Source organism: Taudactylus pleione, unplaced genomic scaffold (genome assembly GCF_031769625.1).
Source record: "Taudactylus pleione unplaced genomic scaffold, aTauple2 ptg000174l, whole genome shotgun sequence".
Taxonomy (NCBI): domain Eukaryota; kingdom Metazoa; phylum Chordata; class Amphibia; order Anura; family Myobatrachidae; genus Taudactylus; species Taudactylus pleione.
In genome coordinates, this window is record NW_028284576.1 from 8,205,922 (window position 1) to 8,223,536 (window position 17,615).

The window sequence follows — 17,615 nt, forward strand, 5'->3', positions numbered from 1 at the left end:
AAAGGTTGGTGTTTTTGGCAAAAATATTCCGAGGACCTCACTTTCCCTGACCGGGAATCGAACCCGGGCCGCGGCGGTGAGAGCGCCGAATCCTAGCCACTAGACCACCAGGGAGGGATGGTTTAGTTTGACACTCCATGAAAGAAAAGGAAGTTTCCTGAATGAAGTCCAAAGCAATGGAATGTGAGGGAGTGGGCTACTAGGAATCAGTTTTAGAAGGAAGGAGAGTAAAAATGGTTGTGCATAGCAGTCTTAAATTACACCACACAGCAGCTTTACCTGATGGATGTATAGTACTGGCACGAAAAAATTATTTTGAGGAGCTAGACATTGAGAGTCCCTGGCTCCATGATAAATTGTTCTGGTGCTAAAGAAAGAAGACATTAATGACTCAGATATCAAATATGGTCTAATTGGTTCTGATGAAAAAAATACTTTTGTACAAGAGCACAAGTCTTTTAGTAGCTAACTGAAAAATATTCACTAAGAAAGGAAGATAGCTGACTCTTTGTTATCAATTTCCATTGTCTGTTTTGACAACTCACTGTTGCTCAAGTATTAGAAATGATGCGCTGAACTGAAAGTGCATCATTTCTTTGAAAGGTTGGTGTTTTTGGCAAAAATTTTCAGAGGACCTCACTTGCCCTGACCAGGAATCGAACCCGGGCGGCGGCGGTGAGAGCGCCGAATCCTAGCCACTAGACCACCAGGGAGGGATGGTTTAGTTTGACACTCCATGAAAGAAAAGGAAGTTTCCTGAATGAAGTCCAAAGCAATGGAATGTGAGGGAGTGGGCTACTAGGAATCAGTTTTAGAAGGAAGGAGAGTAAAAATGGTTGTGCATAGCAGTCTTAAATTACACCACACAGCAGCTTTACCTGATGGATGTATAGTACTGGCACAAAAAAATTATTTTGAGGAGCTAGACGTTGAGTGTCCCTGGCTCCATGATAAATTGTTCTCGTGCTAAAGAAAGAAGACATTAATGATTCAGATATCAAATATGGTCTAATTGGTTCTGATGAAAAAAATACTTTTGTACAAGAGCACAAGTCTTTTAGTAGCTAACTGAAAAATATTCACTAAGAAAGGAAGATAGCTGACTCTTTGTTATCAATTTCCATTGTCTGTTTTGACAACTCACTGTTGCTCAACTATTAGAAATGATGCGCTGAACTGAAAGTGCATCATTTCTTTGAAAGGTTGGTGTTTTTGGCAAAAATATTCCGAGGACCTCACTTTCCCTGACCGGGAATCGACCCCGGGCCGCGGCGGTGAGAGCGCCGAATCCTAGCCACTAGACCACCAGGGAGGGATGGTTTTGTTTGACACTCCATGAAAGAAAAGGAAGTTTCCTGAATGAAGTCCAAAGCAATGGAATGTGAGGGAGTGGGCTACTAGGAATCAGTTTTAGAAGGAAGGAGAGTAAAAATGGTTGTGCATAGCAGTCTTAAATTACACCACACAGCAGCTTTACCTGATGGATGTATAGTACTGGCACGAAAAAATTATTTTGAGGAGCTAGACGTTGAGAGTCCCTGGCTCCATGATAAATTGTTCTGGTGCTAAAGAAAGAAGACATTAATGACTCAGATATCAAATATGGTCTAATTGGTTCTGATGAAAAAAATACTTTTGTACAAGAGCACAAGTCTTTTAGTAGCTAACTGAAAAATATTCACTAAGAAAGGAAGATAGCTGACTCTTTGTTATCAATTTCCATTGTCTGTTTTGACAACTCACTGTTGCTCAACTATTAGAAATGATGCGCTGAACTGAAAGTGCATCATTTCTTTGAAAGGTTGGTGTTTTTGGCAAAAATATTCCGAGGACCTCACTTTCCCTGACCGAGAATCGACCCCGGGCCGCGGCGGTGAGAGCGCCGAATCCTAGCCACTAGACCACAAGGGAGGGATGGTTTTGTTTGACACTCCATGAAAGAAAAGGAAGTTTCCTGAATGAAGTCCAAAGCAATGGAATGTGAGGGAGTGGGCTACTAGGAATCAGTTTTAGAAGGAAGGAGAGTAAAAATGGTTGTGCATAGCAGTCTTAAATTACACCACACAGCAGCTTTACCTGATGGATGTATAGTACTGGCATGAAAAAATTATTTTGAGGAGCTAGACGTTGAGAGTCCCTGGCTCCATGATAAATTGTTCTGGTGCTAAAGAAAGAAGACATTAATGACTCAGATATCAAATATGGTCTAATTGGTTCTGATGAAAAAAATACTTTTGTACAAGAGCACAAGTCTTTTAGTAGCTAACTGAAAAATATTCACTAAGAAAGGAAGATAGCTGACTCTTTGTTATCAATTTCCATTGTCTGTTTTGACAACTCACTGTTGCTCAAGTATTAGAAATGATGCGCTGAACTGAAAGTGCATCATTTCTTTGAAAGTTTGGTGTTTTTGGCAAAAATATTCTGAGGACCTCACTTTCCCTGACCGGGAATCGAACCCGGGCCGCGGTGGTGAGAGCGCCGAATCCTAGCCACTAGACCACCAGGGAGGGATGGTTTAGTTTGACACTCCATGAAAGAAAAGGAAGTTTCCTGAATGAAGTCCAAAGCAATGGAATGTGAGGGAGTGGGCTACTAGGAATCAGTTTTAGAAGGAAGGAGAGTAAAAATGGTTGTGCATAGCAGTCTTAAATTACACCACACAGCAGCTTTACCTGATGGATGTATAGTACTGGCACGAAAAAATTATTTTGAGGAGCTAGACGTTGAGAGTCCCTGGCTCCATGATAAATTGTTCTGGTGCTAAAGAAAGAAGACATTAATGACTCAGATATCAAATATGGTCTAATTGGTTCTGATGAAAAAAATACTTTGGTACAAGAGCACAAGTCTTTTAGTAGCTAACTGAAAAATATTCACTAAGAAAGGAAGATAGCTGACTCTTTGTTATCAATTTCCATTGTCTGTTTTGACAACTCACTGTTGCTCAAGTATTAGAAATGATGCGCTGAACTGAAAGTGCATCATTTCTTTGAAAGGTTGGTGTTTTTGGCAAAAATATTCCGAGGACCTCACTTTCCCTGACCGGGAATCGAACCCGGGCCGCGGCGGTGAGAGCGCCGAATCCTAGCCACTATACCACCAGGGAGGGATGGTTTAGTTTGACACTCCATGAAAGAAAAGGAAGTTTCCTGAATGAAGTCCAAAGCAATGGAATGTGAGGGAGTGGGCTACTAGGAATCAGTTTTAGAATGAAGGAGAGTAAAAATGGTTGTGCATAGCAGTCTTAAATTACACCACACAGCAGCTTTACCTGATGGATGTATAGTACTGGCACGAAAAAATTATTTTGAGGAGCTAGACATTGAGAGTCCCTGGCTCCATGATAAATTGTTCTGGTGCTAAAGAAAGAAGACATTAATGACTCAGATATCAAATATGGTCTAATTGGTTCTGATGAAAAAAATACTTTTGTACAAGAGCACAAGTCTTTTAGTAGCTAACTGAAAAATATTCACTAAGAAAGGAAGATAGCTGACTCTTTGTTATCAATTTCCATTGTCTGTTTTGACAACTCACTGTTGCTCAAGTATTAGAAATGATGTGCTGAACTGAAAGTGCATCATTTCTTTGAAAGGTTGGTGTTTTTGGCAAAAACATTCCGAGGACCTCACTTTCCCTGACTGGGAATCGACCCCGGGCCGCGGCGGTGAGAGCGCCGAATCCTAGCCACTAGACCACCAGGGAGGGATGGTTTTGTTTGACACTCCATGAAAGAAAAGGAAGTTTCCTGAATGAAGTCCAAAGCTATGGAATGTGAGGAAGTGGGCTACTAGGAATCAGTTTTAGAAGGAAGGAGAGTAAAAATGGTTGTGCATAGCAGTCTTAAATTACACCACACAGCAGCTTTACCTGATGGATGTATAGTACTGGCACGAAAAAATTATTTTGAGGAGCTAGACGTTGAGAGTCCCTGGCTCCATGATAAATTGTTCTGGTGCTAAAGAAAGAAGACATTAATGACTCAGATATCAAATATGGTCTAATTGGTTCTGATGAAAAAAATACTTTTGTACAAGAGCACAAGTCTTTTAGTAGCTAACTGAAAAATATTCACTAAGAAAGGAAGATAGCTGACTCTTTGTTATCAATTTCCATTGTCTGTTTTGACAACTCACTGTTGCTCAACTATTAGAAATGATGCGCTGAACTGAAAGTGCATCATTTCTTTGAAAGGTTGGTGTTTTTGGCAAAAATATTCCGAGGACCTCACTTTCCCTGACCGGGAATCGACCCCGGGCCGCGGCGGTGAGAGCGCCGAATCCTAGCCACTAGACCACCAGGGAGGGATGGTTTAGTTTGACACTCCATGAAAGAAAAGGAAGTTTCCTGAATGAAGTCCAAAGCAATGGAATGTGAGGGAGTGGGCTACTAGGAATCAGTTTTAGAAGGAAGGAGAGTAAAAATGGTTGTGCATAGCAGTCTTAAATTACACCACACAGCAGCTTTACCTGATGGATGTATAGTACTGGCACGAAAAAATTATTTTGAGGAGCTAGACATTGAGAGTCCCTGGCTCCATGATAAATTGTTCTGGTGCTAAAGAAAGAAGACATTAATGACTCAGATATCAAATATGGTCTAATTGGTTCTGATGAAAAAAATACTTTTGTACAAGAGCACAAGTCTTTTAGTAGCTAACTGAAAAATATTCACTAAGAAAGGAAGATAGCTGACTCTTTGTTATCAATTTCCATTGTCTGTTTTGACAACTCACTGTTGCTCAACTATTAGAAATGATGCGCTGAACTGAAAGTGCATCATTTCTTTGAAAGGTTGGTGTTTTTGGCAAAAATATTCCGAGGACCTCACTTTCCCTGACCGGGAATCGACCCCGGGCCGCGGCGGTGAGAGCGCCGAATCCTAGCCACTAGACCACCAGGGAGGGATGGTTTAGTTTGACACTCCATGAAAGAAAAGGAAGTTTCCTGAATGAAGTCCAAAGCAATGGAATGTGAGGGAGTGGGCTACTAGGAATCAGTTTTAGAAGGAAGGAGAGTAAAAATGGTTGTGCATAGCAGTCTTAAATTACACCACACAGCAGCTTTACCTGATGGATGTATAGTACTGGCACGAAAAAATTATTTTGAGGAGCTAGACGTTGAGAGTCCCTGGCTCCATGATAAATTGTTCTGGTGCTAAAGAAAGAAGACATTAATGACTCAGATATCAAATATGGTCTAATTGGTTCTGATGAAAAAAATACTTTTGTACAAGAGCACAAGTCTTTTAGTAGCTAACTGAAAAATATTCACTAAGAAAGGAAGATAGCTGACTCTTTGTTATCAATTTCCATTGTCTGTTTTGACAACTCACTGTTGCTCAACTATTAGAAATGATGCGCTGAACTGAAAGTGCATCATTTCTTTGAAAGGTTGGTGTTTTTGGCAAAAATATTCTGAGGACCTCACTTTCCCTGACCGAGAATCGACCCCGGGCCGCGGCGGTGAGAGCGCCGAATCCTAGCCACTAGACCACCAGGGAGGGATGGTTTTGTTTGACACTCCATGAAAGAAAAGGAAGTTTCCTGAATGAAGTCCAAAGCTATGGAATGTGAGGAAGTGGGCTACTAGGAATCAGTTTTAGAAGGAAGGAGAGTAAAAATGGTTGTGCATAGCAGTCTTAAATTACACCACACAGCAGCTTTACCTGATGGATGTATAGTACTGGCACGAAAAAATTATTTTGAGGAGCTAGACGTTGAGAGTCCCTGGCTCCATGATAAATTGTTCTGGTGCTAAAGAAAGAAGACATTAATGACTCAGATATCAAATATGGTCTAATTGGTTCTGATGAAAAAAATACTTTTGTACAAGAGCACAAGTCTTTTAGTAGCTAACTGAAAAATATTCACTAAGAAAGGAAGATAGCTGACTCTTTGTTATCAATTTCCATTGTCTGTTTTGACAACTCACTGTTGCTCAACTATTAGAAATGATGCGCTGAACTGAAAGTGCATCATTTCTTTGAAAGGTTGGTGTTTTTGGCAAAAATATTCCGAGGACCTCACTTTCCCTGACCGGGAATCGACCCCGGGCCGCGGCGGTGAGAGCGCCGAATCCTAGCCACTAGACCACCAGGGAGGGATGGTTTAGTTTGACACTCCATGAAAGAAAAGGAAGTTTCCTGAATGAAGTCCAAAGCAATGGAATGTGAGGGAGTGGGCTACTAGGAATCAGTTTTAGAAGGAAGGAGAGTAAAAATGGTTGTGCATAGCAGTCTTAAATTACACCACACAGCAGCTTTACCTGATGGATGTATAGTACTGGCACGAAAAAATTATTTTGAGGAGCTAGACGTTGAGAGTCCCTGGCTCCATGATAAATTGTTCTGGTGCTAAAGAAAGAAGACATTAATGACTCAGATATCAAATATGGTCTAATTGGTTCTGATGAAAAAAATACTTTTGTACAAGAGCACAAGTCTTTTAGTAGCTAACTGAAAAATATTCACTAAGAAAGGAAGATAGCTGACTCTTTGTTATCAATTTCCATTGTCTGTTTTGACAACTCACTGTTGCTCAACTATTAGAAATGATGCGCTGAACTGAAAGTGCATCATTTCTTTGAAAGGTTGGTGTTTTTGGCAAAAATATTCTGAGGACCTCACTTTCCCTGACCGAGAATCGACCCCGGGCCGCGGCGGTGAGAGCGCCGAATCCTAGCCACTAGACCACCAGGGAGGGATGGTTTTGTTTGACACTCCATGAAAGAAAAGGAAGTTTCCTGAATGAAGTCCAAAGCAATGGAATGTGAGGGAGTGGGCTACTAGGAATCAGTTTTAGAAGGAAGGAGAGTAAAAATGGTTGTGCATAGCAGTCTTAAATTACACCACACAGCAGCTTTACCTGATGGATGTATAGTACTGGCATGAAAAAATTATTTTGAGGAGCTAGACGTTGAGAGTCCCTGGCTCCATGATAAATTGTTCTGGTGCTAAAGAAAGAAGACATTAATGACTCAGATATCAAATATGGTCTAATTGGTTCTGATGAAAAAAATACTTTTGTACAAGAGCACAAGTCTTTTAGTAGCTAACTGAAAAATATTCACTAAGAAAGGAAGATAGCTGACTCTTTGTTATCAATTTCCATTGTCTGTTTTGACAACTCACTGTTGCTCAAGTATTAGAAATGATGCGCTGAACTGAAAGTGCATCATTTCTTTGAAAGTTTGGTGTTTTTGGCAAAAATATTCCGAGGACCTCACTTTCCCTGACCGGGAATCGAACCCGGGCCGCGGCGGTGAGAGCGCCGAATCCTAGCCACTAGACCACCAGGGAGGGATGGTTTAGTTTGACACTCCATGAAAGAAAAGGAAGTTTCCTGAATGAAGTCCAAAGCAATGGAATGTGAGGGAGTGGGCTACTAGGAATCAGTTTTAGAAGGAAGGAGAGTAAAAATGGTTGTGCATAGCAGTCTTAAATTACACCACACAGCAGCTTTACCTGATGGATGTATAGTACTGGCACGAAAAAATTATTTTGAGGAGCTAGACGTTGAGAGTCCCTGGCTCCATGATAAATTGTTCTGGTGCTAAAGAAAGAAGACATTAATGACTCAGATATAAAATATGGTCTAATTGGTTCTGATGAAAAAAATACTTTGGTACAAGAGCACAAGTCTTTTAGTAGCTAACTGAAAAATATTCACTAAGAAAGGAAGATAGCTGACTCTTTGTTATCAATTTCCATTGTCTGTTTTGACAACTCACTGTTGCTCAAGTATTAGAAATGATGCGCTGAACTGAAAGTGCATCATTTCTTTGAAAGGTTGGTGTTTTTGGCAAAAATATTCCGAGGACCTCACTTTCCCTGACCGGGAATCGAACCCGGGCCGCGGCGGTGAGAGCGCCGAATCCTAGCCACTAGACCACCAGGGAGGGATGGTTTAGTTTGACACTCCATGAAAGAAAAGGAAGTTTCCTGAATGAAGTCCAAAGCAATGGAATGTGAGGGAGTGGGCTACTAGGAATCAGTTTTAGAATGAAGGAGAGTAAAAATGGTTGTGCATAGCAGTCTTAAATTACACCACACAGCAGCTTTACCTGATGGATGTATAGTACTGGCACGAAAAAATTATTTTGAGGAGCTAGACGTTGAGAGTCCCTGGCTCCATGATAAATTGTTCTGGTGCTAAAGAAAGAAGACATTAATGACTCAGATATCAAATATGGTCTAATTGGTTCTGATGAAAAAAATACTTTTGTACAAGAGCACAAGTCTTTTAGTAGCTAACTGAAAAATATTCACTAAGAAAGGAAGATAGCTGACTCTTTGTTATCAATTTCCATTGTCTGTTTTGACAACTCACTGTTGCTCAAGTATTAGAAATGATGCGCTGAACTGAAAGTGCATCATTTCTTTGAAAGGTTGGTGTTTTTGGCAAAAATATTCAGAGGACCTCACTTTCCCTGACCGGGAATCGAACCCAGGCCGCGGCGGTGAGAGCGCCGAATCCTAGCCACTATACCACCAGGGAGGGATGGTTTAGTTTGACACTCCATGAAAGAAAAGGAAGTTTCCTGAATGAAGTCCAAAGCAATGGAATGTGAGGGAGTGGGCTACTAGGAATCAGTTTTAGAAGGAAGGAGAGTAAAAATGGTTGTGCATAGCAGTCTTAAATTACACCACACAGCAGCTTTACCTGATGGATGTATAGTACTGGCACGAAAAAACTATTTTGAGGAGCTAGACGTTGAGAGTCCCTGGCTCCATGATAAATTGTTCTGGTGCTAAAGAAAGAAGACATTAATGACTCAGATATCAAATATGGTCTAATTGGTTCTGATGAAAAAAATACTTTTGTACAAGAGCACAAGTCTTTTAGTAGCTAACTGAAAAATATTCACTAAGAAAGGAAGATAGCTGACTCTTTGTTATCAATTTCCATTGTCTGTTTTGACAACTCACTGTTGCTCAAGTATTAGAAGTGATGCGCTGAACTGAAAGTGCATCATTTCTTTGAAAGGTTGGTGTTTTTGGCAAAAATATTCAGAGGACCTCACTTTCCCTGACCGGGAATCGAACCCGGGTCGCGGCGGTGAGAGCGCCGAATCCTAGCCACTAGACCACCAGGGAGGGATTGTTTAGTTTGACACTCCATGAAAGAAAAGGAAGTTTCCTGAATGAAGTCCAAAGCAATGGAATGTGAGGGAGTGGGCTACTAGGAATCAGTTTTAGAAGGAAGGATAGTAAAAATGGTTGTGCATAGCAGTCTTAAATTACACCACACAGCAGCTTTACCTGATGGATGTATAGTACTGGCACGAAAAAATTATTTTGAGGAGCTAGACGTTGAGAGTCCCTGGCTCCATGATAAATTGTTCTGGTGCTAAAGAAAGAAGACATTAATGACTCAGATATCAAATATGGTCTAATTGGTTCTGATGAAAAAACTACTTTTGTACAAGAGCACAAGTCTTTTAGTAGCTAACTGAAAAATATTCACTAAGAAAGGAAGATAGCTGACTCTTTGTTATCAATTTCCATTGTCTGTTTTGACAACTCACTGTTGCTCAAGTATTAGAAATGATGCGCTGAACTGAAAGTGCATCATTTCTTTGAAAGGTTGGTGTTTTTGGCAAAAACATTCCGAGGACCTCACTTTCACTGACCGGGAATCGAACCCGGGTCGCGGCGGTGAGAGCGCCGAATCCTAGCCACTAGACCACCAGGGAGGGATTGTTTAGTTTGACACTCCATGAAAGAAAAGGAAGTTTCCTGAATGAAGTCCAAAGCAATGGAATGTGAGGGAGTGGGCTACTAGGAATCAGTTTTAGAAGGAAGGATAGTAAAAATGGTTGTGCATAGCAGTCTTAAATTACACCACACAGCAGCTTTACCTGATGGATGTATAGTACTGGCACGAAAAAATTATTTTGAGGAGCTAGACGTTGAGAGTCCCTGGCTCCATGATAAATTGTTCTGGTGCTAAAGAAAGAAGACATTAATGACTCAGATATCAAATATGGTCTAATTGGTTCTGATGAAAAAACTACTTTTGTACAAGAGCACAAGTCTTTTAGTAGCTAACTGAAAAATATTCACTAAGAAAGGAAGATAGCTGACTCTTTGTTATCAATTTCCATTGTCTGTTTTGACAACTCACTGTTGCTCAAGTATTAGAAATGATGCGCTGAACTGAAAGTGCATCATTTCTTTGAAAGGTTGGTGTTTTTGGCAAAAATATTCAGAGGACCTCACTTTCCCTGACCGGGAATCAAACCCGGGCCGCGGCGGTGAGAGCGCCGAATCCTAGCCACTAGACCACCAGGGAGGGATGTTTTAGTTTGACCCTCCATGAAAGAAAAGGAAGTTTCCTGAATGAAGTCCAAAGCAATGGAATGTGAGGGAGTGGGCTACTAGGAATCAGTTTTAGAAGGAAGGAGAGTAAAAATGGTTGTGCATAGCAGTCTTAAATTACACCACACAGCAGCTTTACCTGATGGATGTATAGTACTGGCACGAAAAAATTATTTTGAGGAGCTAGACGTTGAGAGTCCCTGGCTCCATGATAAATTGTTCTGGTGCTAAAGAAAGAAGACATTAATGACTCAGATATCAAATATGGTCTAATTGGTTCTGATGAAAAAAATACTTTTGTACAAGAGCACAAGTCTTTTAGTAGCTAACTGAAAAATATTCACTAAGAAAGGAAGATAGCTGACTCTTTGTTATCAATTTCCATTGTCTGTTTTGACAACTCACTGTTGCTCAAGTATTAGAAATGATGCGCTGAACTGAAAGTGCATCATTTCTTTGAAAGGTTGGTGTTTTTGGCAAAAACATTCCGAGGACCTCACTTTCACTGACCGGGAATCGAACCCGGGCCGCGGCGGTGAGAGTGCCGAATCCTAGCCTCTAGACCACCAGGGAGGGATGGTTTAGTTTGACACTCCATGAAAGAAAAGGAAGTTTCCTGAATGAAGTCCAAAGCAATGGAATGTGAGGGAGTGGGCTACTAGGAATCAGTTTTAGAAGGAAGGAGAGTAAAAATGGTTGTGCATAGCAGTCTTAAATTACACCACACAGCAGCTTTACCTGATGGATGTATAGTACTGGCACGAAAAAATTATTTTGAGGAGCTAGACGTTGAGAGTCCCTGGCTCCATGATAAATTGTTCTGGTGCTAAAGAAAGAAGACATTAATGACTTAGATATCAAATATGGTCTAATTGGTTGTGATGAAAAAAATACTTTTGTACAAGAGCACAAGTCTTTTAGTAGCTAACTGAAAAATATTCACTAAGAAAGGAAGATAGCTGACTCTTTGTTATCAATTTCCATTGTCTGTTTTGACAACTCACTGTTGCTCAAGTATTAGAAGTGATGCGCTGAACTGAAAGTGCATCATTTCTTTGAAAGGTTGGTGTTTTTGGCAAAAATATTCAGAGGACCTCACTTTCCCTGACCGGGAATCGAACCCGGGTCGCGGCGGTGAGAGCGCCGAATCCTAGCCACTAGACCACCAGGGAGGGATTGTTTAGTTTGACACTCCATGAAAGAAAAGGAAGTTTCCTGAATGAAGTCCAAAGCAATGGAATGTGAGGGAGTGGGCTACTAGGAATCAGTTTTAGAAGGAAGGATAGTAAAAATGGTTGTGCATAGCAGTCTTAAATTACACCACACAGCAGCTTTACCTGATGGATGTATAGTACTGGCACGAAAAAATTATTTTGAGGAGCTAGACGTTGAGAGTCCCTGGCTCCATGATAAATTGTTCTGGTGCTAAAGAAAGAAGACATTAATGACTCAGATATCAAATATGGTCTAATTGGTTCTGATGAAAAAAATACTTTTGTACAAGAGCACAAGTCTTTTAGTAGCTAACTGAAAAATATTCACTAAGAAAGGAAGATAGCTGACTCTTTGTTATCAATTTCCATTGTCTGTTTTGACAACTCACTGTTGCTCAAGTATTAGAAATGATGCGCTGAACTGAAAGTGCATCATTTCTTTGAAAGGTTGGTGTTTTTGGCAAAAACATTCCGAGGACCTCACTTTCCCTGACCGGGAATCGAACCTGGGCCGCGGCGGTGAGAGCGCCGAATCCTAGCCTCTAGACCACCAGGGAGGGATGGTTTAGTTTGACACTCCATGAAAGAAAAGGAAGTTTCCTGAATGAAGTCCAAAGCAATGGAATGTGAGGGAGTGGGCTACTAGGAATCAGTTTTAGAAGGAAGGAGAGTAAAAATGGTTGTGCATAGCAGTCTTAAATTACACCACACAGCAGCTTTACCTGATGGATGTATAGTACTGGCACGAAAAAACTATTTTGAGGAGCTAGACGTTGAGAGTCCCTGGCTCCATGATAAATTGTTCTGGTGCTAAAGAAAGAAGACATTAATGACTCAGATATCAAATATGGTCTAATTGGTTCTGATGAAAAAAATACTTTTGTACAAGAGCACAAGTCTTTTAGTAGCTAACTGAAAAATATTCACTAAGAAAGGAAGATAGCTGACTCTTTGTTATCAATTTCCATTGTCTGTTTTGACAACTCACTGTTGCTCAAGTATTAGAAGTGATGCGCTGAACTGAAAGTGCATCATTTCTTTGAAAGGTTGGTGTTTTTGGCAAAAATATTCAGAGGACCTCACTTTCCCTGACCGGGAATCGAACCCGGGTCGCGGCGGTGAGAGCGCCGAATCCTAGCCACTAGACCACCAGGGAGGGATTGTTTAGTTTGACACTCCATGAAAGAAAAGGAAGTTTCCTGAATGAAGTCCAAAGCAATGGAATGTGAGGGAGTGGGCTACTAGGAATCAGTTTTAGAAGGAAGGATAGTAAAAATGGTTGTGCATAGCAGTCTTAAATTACACCACACAGCAGCTTTACCTGATGGATGTATAGTACTGGCACGAAAAAATTATTTTGAGGAGCTAGACGTTGAGAGTCCCTGGCTCCATGATAAATTGTTCTGGTGCTAAAGAAAGAAGACATTAATGACTCAGATATCAAATATGGTCTAATTGGTTCTGATGAAAAAACTACTTTTGTACAAGAGCACAAGTCTTTTAGTAGCTAACTGAAAAATATTCACTAAGAAAGGAAGATAGCTGACTCTTTGTTATCAATTTCCATTGTCTGTTTTGACAACTCACTGTTGCTCAAGTATTAGAAATGATGCGCTGAACTGAAAGTGCATCATTTCTTTGAAAGGTTGGTGTTTTTGGCAAAAACATTCCGAGGACCTCACTTTCACTGACCGGGAATCGAACCCGGGTCGCGGCGGTGAGAGCGCCGAATCCTAGCCACTAGACCACCAGGGAGGGATTGTTTAGTTTGACACTCCATGAAAGAAAAGGAAGTTTCCTGAATGAAGTCCAAAGCAATGGAATGTGAGGGAGTGGGCTACTAGGAATCAGTTTTAGAAGGAAGGATAGTAAAAATGGTTGTGCATAGCAGTCTTAAATTACACCACACAGCAGCTTTACCTGATGGATGTATAGTACTGGCACGAAAAAATTATTTTGAGGAGCTAGACGTTGAGAGTCCCTGGCTCCATGATAAATTGTTCTGGTGCTAAAGAAAGAAGACATTAATGACTCAGATATCAAATATGGTCTAATTGGTTCTGATGAAAAAACTACTTTTGTACAAGAGCACAAGTCTTTTAGTAGCTAACTGAAAAATATTCACTAAGAAAGGAAGATAGCTGACTCTTTGTTATCAATTTCCATTGTCTGTTTTGACAACTCACTGTTGCTCAAGTATTAGAAATGATGCGCTGAACTGAAAGTGCATCATTTCTTTGAAAGGTTGGTGTTTTTGGCAAAAACATTCCGAGGACCTCACTTTCACTGACCGGGAATCGAACCCGGGTCGCGGCGGTGAGAGCGCCGAATCCTAGCCACTAGACCACCAGGGAGGGATTGTTTAGTTTGACACTCCATGAAAGAAAAGGAAGTTTCCTGAATGAAGTCCAAAGCAATGGAATGTGAGGGAGTGGGCTACTAGGAATCAGTTTTAGAAGGAAGGATAGTAAAAATGGTTGTGCATAGCAGTCTTAAATTACACCACACAGCAGCTTTACCTGATGGATGTATAGTACTGGCACGAAAAAATTATTTTGAGGAGCTAGACGTTGAGAGTCCCTGGCTCCATGATAAATTGTTCTGGTGCTAAAGAAAGAAGACATTAATGACTCAGATATCAAATATGGTCTAATTGGTTCTGATGAAAAAACTACTTTTGTACAAGAGCACAAGTCTTTTAGTAGCTAACTGAAAAATATTCACTAAGAAAGGAAGATAGCTGACTCTTTGTTATCAATTTCCATTGTCTGTTTTGACAACTCACTGTTGCTCAAGTATTAGAAATGATGCGCTGAACTGAAAGTGCATCATTTCTTTGAAAGGTTGGTGTTTTTGGCAAAAATATTCAGAGGACCTCACTTTCCCTGACCGGGAATCAAACCCGGGCCGCGGCGGTGAGAGCGCCGAATCCTAGCCACTAGACCACCAGGGAGGGATGTTTTAGTTTGACCCTCCATGAAAGAAAAGGAAGTTTCCTGAATGAAGTCCAAAGCAATGGAATGTGAGGGAGTGGGCTACTAGGAATCAGTTTTAGAAGGAAGGAGAGTAAAAATGGTTGTGCATAGCAGTCTTAAATTACACCACACAGCAGCTTTACCTGATGGATGTATAGTACTGGCACGAAAAAATTATTTTGAGGAGCTAGACGTTGAGAGTCCCTGGCTCCATGATAAATTGTTCTGGTGCTAAAGAAAGAAGACATTAATGACTCAGATATCAAATATGGTCTAATTGGTTCTGATGAAAAAAATACTTTTGTACAAGAGCACAAGTCTTTTAGTAGCTAACTGAAAAATATTCACTAAGAAAGGAAGATAGCTGACTCTTTGTTATCAATTTCCATTGTCTGTTTTGACAACTCACTGTTGCTCAAGTATTAGAAATGATGCGCTGAACTGAAAGTGCATCATTTCTTTGAAAGGTTGGTGTTTTTGGCAAAAACATTCCGAGGACCTCACTTTCACTGACCGGGAATCGAACCCGGGCCGCGGCGGTGAGAGTGCCGAATCCTAGCCTCTAGACCACCAGGGAGGGATGGTTTAGTTTGACACTCCATGAAAGAAAAGGAAGTTTCCTGAATGAAGTCCAAAGCAATGGAATGTGAGGGAGTGGGCTACTAGGAATCAGTTTTAGAAGGAAGGAGAGTAAAAATGGTTGTGCATAGCAGTCTTAAATTACACCACACAGCAGCTTTACCTGATGGATGTATAGTACTGGCACGAAAAAATTATTTTGAGGAGCTAGACGTTGAGAGTCCCTGGCTCCATGATAAATTGTTCTGGTGCTAAAGAAAGAAGACATTAATGACTTAGATATCAAATATGGTCTAATTGGTTGTGATGAAAAAAATACTTTTGTACAAGAGCACAAGTCTTTTAGTAGCTAACTGAAAAATATTCACTAAGAAAGGAAGATAGCTGACTCTTTGTTATCAATTTCCATTGTCTGTTTTGACAACTCACTGTTGCTCAAGTATTAGAAGTGATGCGCTGAACTGAAAGTGCATCATTTCTTTGAAAGGTTGGTGTTTTTGGCAAAAATATTCAGAGGACCTCACTTTCCCTGACCGGGAATCGAACCCGGGTCGCGGCGGTGAGAGCGCCGAATCCTAGCCACTAGACCACCAGGGAGGGATTGTTTAGTTTGACACTCCATGAAAGAAAAGGAAGTTTCCTGAATGAAGTCCAAAGCAATGGAATGTGAGGGAGTGGGCTACTAGGAATCAGTTTTAGAAGGAAGGATAGTAAAAATGGTTGTGCATAGCAGTCTTAAATTACACCACACAGCAGCTTTACCTGATGGATGTATAGTACTGGCACGAAAAAATTATTTTGAGGAGCTAGACGTTGAGAGTCCCTGGCTCCATGATAAATTGTTCTGGTGCTAAAGAAAGAAGACATTAATGACTCAGATATCAAATATGGTCTAATTGGTTCTGATGAAAAAAATACTTTTGTACAAGAGCACAAGTCTTTTAGTAGCTAACTGAAAAATATTCACTAAGAAAGGAAGATAGCTGACTCTTTGTTATCAATTTCCATTGTCTGTTTTGACAACTCACTGTTGCTCAAGTATTAGAAATGATGCGCTGAACTGAAAGTGCATCATTTCTTTGAAAGGTTGGTGTTTTTGGCAAAAACATTCCGAGGACCTCACTTTCCCTGACCGGGAATCGAACCTGGGCCGCGGCGGTGAGAGCGCCGAATCCTAGCCTCTAGACCACCAGGGAGGGATGGTTTTGTTTGACACTCCATGAAAGAAAAGGAAGTTTCCTGAATGAAGTCCAAAGCAATGGAATGTGAGGGAGTGGGCTACTAGGAATCAGTTTTAGAAGGAAGGAGAGTAAAAATGGTTGTGCAAAGCAGTCTTAAATTACACCACACAGCAGCTTTACCTGATGGATGTATAGTACTGGCACGAAAAAATTATTTTGAGGAGCTAGACGTTGAGAGTCCCTGGCTCCATGATAAATTGTTCTGGTGCTAAAGAAAGAAGACATTAATGACTCAGATATCAAATATGGTCTAATTGGTTCTGATGAAAAAAATACTTTTGTACAAGAGCACAAGTCTTTTAGTAGCTAACTGAAAAATATTCACTAAGAAAGGAAGATAGCTGACTCTTTGTTATCAATTTCCATTGTCTGTTTTGACAACTCACTGTTGCTCAAGTATTAGAAATGATGCGCTGAACTGAAAGTGCATCATTTCTTTGAAAGGTTGGTGTTTTTGGCAAAAATATTCAGAGGACCTCACTTTCCCTGACCGGGAATCGAACCCGGGCCGCGGCGGTGAGAGCGCCGAATCCTAGCCACTAGACCACCAGGGAGGGATGGTTTAGTTTGACACTCCATGAAAGAAAAGGAAGTTTCCTGAATGAAGTCCAAAGCAATGGAATGTGAGGGAGTGCGCTACTAGGAATCAGTTTTAGAAGGAAGGAGAGTAAAAATGGTTGTGCATAGCAGTCTTAAATTACACCACACAGCAGCTTTACCTGATGGATGTATAGTACTGGCACGAAAAAATTATTTTGAGGAGCTAGACGTTGAGAGTCCCTGGCTCCATGATAAATTGTTCTGGTGCTAAAGAAAGAAGACATTAATGACTCAGATATCAAATATGGTCTAATTGGTTCTGATGAAAAAAATACTTTTGTACAAGAGCACGTCTTTTAGTAGCTAACTGAAAAATATTCACTAAGAAAGGAAGATAGCTGACTCTTTGTTATCAATTTCCATTGTCTGTTTTGACAACTCACTGTTGCTCAAGTATTAGAAATGATGCGCTGAACTGAAAGTGCATCATTTCTTTGAAAGGTTGGTGTTTTTGGCAAAAATATTCCGAGGACCTCACTTTCCCTGACCGGGAATAGACCCCGGGCCGCGGCGGTGAGAGCGCCGAATCCTAGCCACTAGACCACCAGGGAGGGATGGTTTTGTTTGACACTCCATGAAAGAAAAGGAAGTTTCCTGAATGAAGTCCAAAGCAATGGAATGTGAGGGAGTGGGCTACTAGGAATCAGTTTTAGAAGGAAGGAGAGTAAAAATGGTTGTGCATA

At 40.8% G+C, this 17,615-nt stretch overlaps 12 non-coding genes across 12 annotated transcripts; all 12 read right to left on the minus strand.

Annotated features, from left to right (window-relative positions):
* Positions 1 to 42: 42 nt before the first annotated feature.
* On the minus strand, positions 43 to 114 carry TRNAE-CUC (transfer RNA glutamic acid (anticodon CUC)). The gene has a single exon. It is a non-coding gene; the product is annotated as a tRNA-Glu (tRNA).
* Positions 115 to 2,438: 2,324 nt separating this feature from the next.
* Positions 2,439 to 2,510, minus strand: TRNAE-CUC (transfer RNA glutamic acid (anticodon CUC)). Its single transcript has one exon. It is a non-coding gene; the product is annotated as a tRNA-Glu (tRNA).
* Positions 2,511 to 3,037: 527 nt separating this feature from the next.
* On the minus strand, positions 3,038 to 3,109 carry TRNAE-CUC (transfer RNA glutamic acid (anticodon CUC)). The gene has a single exon. It is a non-coding gene; the product is annotated as a tRNA-Glu (tRNA).
* Positions 3,110 to 7,230: 4,121 nt separating this feature from the next.
* On the minus strand, positions 7,231 to 7,302 carry TRNAE-CUC (transfer RNA glutamic acid (anticodon CUC)). The gene has a single exon. It is a non-coding gene; the product is annotated as a tRNA-Glu (tRNA).
* Positions 7,303 to 7,829: 527 nt separating this feature from the next.
* Positions 7,830 to 7,901, minus strand: TRNAE-CUC (transfer RNA glutamic acid (anticodon CUC)). Its single transcript has one exon. It is a non-coding gene; the product is annotated as a tRNA-Glu (tRNA).
* Positions 7,902 to 9,027: 1,126 nt separating this feature from the next.
* On the minus strand, positions 9,028 to 9,099 carry TRNAE-CUC (transfer RNA glutamic acid (anticodon CUC)). Its single transcript has one exon. It is a non-coding gene; the product is annotated as a tRNA-Glu (tRNA).
* A 1,126-nt stretch (positions 9,100 to 10,225) lies between these two features.
* On the minus strand, positions 10,226 to 10,297 carry TRNAE-CUC (transfer RNA glutamic acid (anticodon CUC)). Its single transcript has one exon. It is a non-coding gene; the product is annotated as a tRNA-Glu (tRNA).
* Positions 10,298 to 11,423: 1,126 nt separating this feature from the next.
* TRNAE-CUC (transfer RNA glutamic acid (anticodon CUC)) lies at positions 11,424 to 11,495 on the minus strand. Its single transcript has one exon. It is a non-coding gene; the product is annotated as a tRNA-Glu (tRNA).
* Positions 11,496 to 12,621: 1,126 nt separating this feature from the next.
* TRNAE-CUC (transfer RNA glutamic acid (anticodon CUC)) lies at positions 12,622 to 12,693 on the minus strand. Its single transcript has one exon. It is a non-coding gene; the product is annotated as a tRNA-Glu (tRNA).
* A 1,725-nt stretch (positions 12,694 to 14,418) lies between these two features.
* Positions 14,419 to 14,490, minus strand: TRNAE-CUC (transfer RNA glutamic acid (anticodon CUC)). Its single transcript has one exon. It is a non-coding gene; the product is annotated as a tRNA-Glu (tRNA).
* A 1,126-nt stretch (positions 14,491 to 15,616) lies between these two features.
* TRNAE-CUC (transfer RNA glutamic acid (anticodon CUC)) lies at positions 15,617 to 15,688 on the minus strand. Its single transcript has one exon. It is a non-coding gene; the product is annotated as a tRNA-Glu (tRNA).
* Positions 15,689 to 16,814: 1,126 nt separating this feature from the next.
* TRNAE-CUC (transfer RNA glutamic acid (anticodon CUC)) lies at positions 16,815 to 16,886 on the minus strand. The gene has a single exon. It is a non-coding gene; the product is annotated as a tRNA-Glu (tRNA).
* Between the last annotated feature and the right edge of the window lie 729 nt (positions 16,887 to 17,615).